The sequence below is a fragment of the Pseudophryne corroboree genome, chromosome 2, assembly GCF_028390025.1.
Source record: "Pseudophryne corroboree isolate aPseCor3 chromosome 2, aPseCor3.hap2, whole genome shotgun sequence".
Lineage (NCBI taxonomy): Eukaryota > Metazoa > Chordata > Amphibia > Anura > Myobatrachidae > Pseudophryne > Pseudophryne corroboree.
Genome location: NC_086445.1, coordinates 952271297 through 952275365, shown reverse-complemented (window position 1 = coordinate 952275365; position 4069 = coordinate 952271297). Strand labels below are relative to the sequence as shown.

The 4069-nt window shown below is 48.5% G+C and overlaps 1 pseudogene; it reads right to left on the bottom strand.

Moving 5' to 3' along the window:
* Positions 1–853: 853 nt before the first annotated feature.
* Positions 854–926, bottom strand: LOC135052887 (U2 spliceosomal RNA; annotated as a pseudogene).
* Positions 927–4069: the final 3143 nt, after the last annotated feature.

Here is a 4069-nt window from a genome sequence, read left to right as displayed (position 1 = left end):
AGAGGTGCGTGGCTTCATCACCCAGTGTCTGTGCCAAATGTGCTGAGGGCGTAGGTTCTTGGACCCTCTCCAAAAGGAGAAGGGCCCCGTTACTCCCCTACCCCTCAATGCCAAAAGGCCTACTGAGGGGGAAAAGGGACTGTGGATCCCCCCTTGCCAAAGCGCAGAGGGACCCTCAAGTATCCCCAAGGTTGGCCGAAGCTTCCCCCTGGGGATCAAAACAGCCTTTCGCCCTCCCCAAAAGAAGAGGGCCTCGGCAACTAGGGAAGAGGGTGCCCCATGAGGGTCTCACCTAAACCCCGAACAAAAAACCATGACGTGACTTACAGAAAAACATAAATAAGTACTGTGTAGTGCAATAGTGCAAAACACGTGTATATATAAATAAATAAGCCCCAGCCAGAAGGCCGGGGGGTATAAAAAATTATCCCTGCCCTAGCCAAAAGGCCAGGGAAAAGGAAAAAAGTGCAGCAGAAATTGGGGAAGGGAAAGTGCAAAGTGCTGTACTAGTGCAAAGGTGGGCAGACATCACCAGTGCATATTCGGGCAACCCTGGCTATTCCTGTACCAGGGGCACATATCACCTCGAGCTTCAGGCTGCTCCCGACCTCTCAGCCAGACCAGGCTTCATACCCACTCTGTGCCAGGGTCAACCCCCAGTACGAGAGTAAATACTAGACTAGGCCGTTCCCGCTCCACGTAAGGGGTCCTATTTCAACCCCCAAAATAGGCAACGGATACTAAGCCCAGTTTTTCTCCACTCTCGACCAGAGGCATTGCCACACCCCGGCATGGTACTCCACAAGGTGTTTCTCCATTCCACACTAGGAAACTCTCACGCTCCTAGTGTAAGAACAGGTACTCCACCAAGTGTTTCCCTCGAGCAGGTACTACACTTGATCTTAGCCAAAAGGCAGAGAAGCGATGGTTTTGTCTTATAGGTATTATGATCTTAAAGTTGGAAAATACAGAATGTACAGTACTGTTGCCACTCTCATTGACATCTGAAAGAGGCACATTGAAAGTGGTAGAGAGCTAAGACATATTTTCCAAATTTACCAACTAAGGGCCTAATTGAGACCTAATCACAGCAGCAACAATTTTCTGTAATGAGCAAAACCATGTGCACTGCAGGGGGGGGGGGGGGGGGGCAGATATAACATGTGCAGAGAGAGTTAGATATGGGTGGGGTGTGTTCAAACTGAAATCTAAATTGCAGTGCAAAAATAAAGCAGCCAGTATTTACCCTGCACAGTAACAAAATAGCCCACCCAAATCTAACTCTCTCTGCACATGTTATATCTGCCCCACCTGCAGTGCACATGGTTTTGCCCATTAGAGAAAGATTTTGCTGTTGAGATCAGGTCTGAATTAGGCCCTAAGGGGTATATTCAATTGAAGTCGAATTCCGGCTTGAATTCGCCCGTTTTTGGATTCGACACTATTCGACAGGCGAAACCCTCCACCCGGGACCATGAATTCGACATATTTAATTTATAACGGATTCGACACTCCCCCTGTCGAAAAACGGACCAATCGTCGAATAGTGGGTGACCTGGATTCGACTTCCCGATGTTTGGAGTCTTATATAGGGCTTGTTTGCTGCGTGCTCAGGAGCCATTTTGTGAACCTGCAGAGTGGAGTTGAGGTGCTGCAGAGTGATCAAATTGGTTGTTTTTGCTGTGGTATCGTTTGTACACCCAGCAGACTTTAATCCAGGATGGACAGAAGACCTGTTACCCCAGAGGAGAGTCGTTTTTGGAGCGATTTCTACATTTGTAGGTAAGTACCACATGTGGTCTGGCGTTGCATGTAGGTGTTTGTGTAATGTATGGGTGTTGTTCTGAGTGCTTGGCTACTGTTTTGGATGAGGTATGAGTGCAGTATGTAATGTTTGGGTGGTGGTGGGGTGCCATGAGGTGTACATGTGGCATTGCTTTGGGGTGTTTGGGGTATGTATATGTGTACAGGTGTGTGTATATAGGTCCTGTTTGTATTGCTGCAGGTCCTGCTTGTATTGCTGCATGTATTTTTTTTAGTTTTGTGTTTGGGGGTAGTTTTTCACGTTTTTTTGCATAAAATGTTTGTTGGGTCATGCTTTAACACTGGTGTACTACTAGCATGCCATGTAAAGGTGCAGGGATGCATTTACTGGCTTTTGGCTTGTTTGGGTGAGGTTTTTCATGTTTGTTTTGTGCCATGAGGTGTACATGTGGTCCACTTTTATTTGCAAAACATGTTTTTTGGGTCATTCTTTAGCACTGGTGTACAACCAGCATGACATGTTGGGGTGCAGGGATGCATTTACTAGCTTTTTGGCTTGTTTGGGTGAGGTTTTTCAATATTTTAATTTATATTTTTTTATATATATGTGTGTTTGGTCTTGCTTGAGCACTGGGGTCCCAGCAGCATGTCATGGGGTGTCTCTAATAGCTTTTTGGTAGTTTTTTCATGTTTTTTTTTGAAGTTTGGTCATGCTTCAGCACTGCTGCACCCAAACATATCATGCTGCTGGCACATTTACTTGCTTTTTGCCAGTTTGGGTGAGGTTTTTCATGGTTTTTTATGTGCGAATGTGTGTTTGGTCCTGTTTGGGCACTGTGGTCCCAGCAGCATGACATGTGGGGTTGCTTGTAATTATGTAATGTGGGGTACATTTGTAAAAATACTTTTTTTTTTACACCAGGGATGTCCAGGGACCAGCGCCACCAATCCCCCCCTTCCCCCCACCCCTCAGAAGAATTATCGCTGGAGAGCAACGAGGAGTGGGAGCCGAGCCAGGAGGAGGAAATGACTGAACAGGCATCCAGCGATCAGCCATGGTCATCAAGGGACCAAACGGAAAGGATAAAGAAAAAGAAAAGCCCTAGACAGGTAATTACTGACAACACCTGCAGACACAATAGCATCCAACTTGACACACCCATGGGCTAGTTTGCGCACTGCCAGGCACACCTACAGGTATCTTTGCGCACTGCCAGGAATACTGACACACTCCCAGGGACATACAGATCATTGTGTTAGTATTAATTGCATGTTTTTTATCCCTAAAGGCAAGAAGCCAGCCAGAGGATCAGTCGGAGGAGGAAGCCTCTGGTGAAGACACAGGACGGAAGAATCCGCGTGGACCCAGATACACCGAAGCGGAAAACTGTGCCCTAGTGGATGGCTTCGACTGGTCCTACGATGTTCTGTATGTACCAAGGGCACAGACCACAGCAGCAAAGATCAAGAGAAACATCTGGGATGCCATCGCGAGACAAGCCACAGCAGTATCTGGAAACCGCCGGAGCACCAGAAAGTGCATGAAGCGGTACAGTGATTACCGTAGAGAGACCAAAAAAAAATGGGGATTCAGCGTCGACATGAGACAGCTACCGGAGGTGGTCCGGCTCTCAATTTGAAGTGGCTTCCCTGGGAGGAAGTTATAAAAAGGTGCATGAACCCTGTCATGGTCCAAGGAGTTCACGTAGGTGTGGACTCCACACGTCCTGCTAGCTTTCCTGAGGAGGAAGAACCACCTAGAAGACGGATGAATGCGGGAGAAAAGCAGTCCAAAAGGAGGCGTGATGGTAAGAATACATTCAGATGAGCTGTACTAAACATTTTTGTTTTTATTTGCTAATGTGTTTGTTCTTTCCCCTAGACACGCCTGCCCAGAGGACATCACCTGCGAGCAGGACATCACCAGCGTGCAGACCATCACCTGCGCGCCGGACATCGCCAGTGCGTAGACCATCACCTGCGCAGCAGGCATCAGCAGCGTACAGACCATCACCTGCGCACCATACATCATCAGCGCACAGAAAGTCACCTGCGCGCCAGACATCGTCAGCGCGCAGACCATCACCTGCGCGCCAGACATCATCAGCGCACAGAAAGTCACCTGTGTGCCAGACATTGTCAGCGTGCAGACCATCACCTGCGCGCCAGACATCAGCGCGCAGAATGTCACCTGCGCGCCAGAAACAGTCAGCGCCCACACCACCAGCTGAGCGCCAAACTACATCACCTGCGCACAGGGCATCACCAGCTTGTGATCTCTCCAGGAGCTCAGGGACTGTGACAC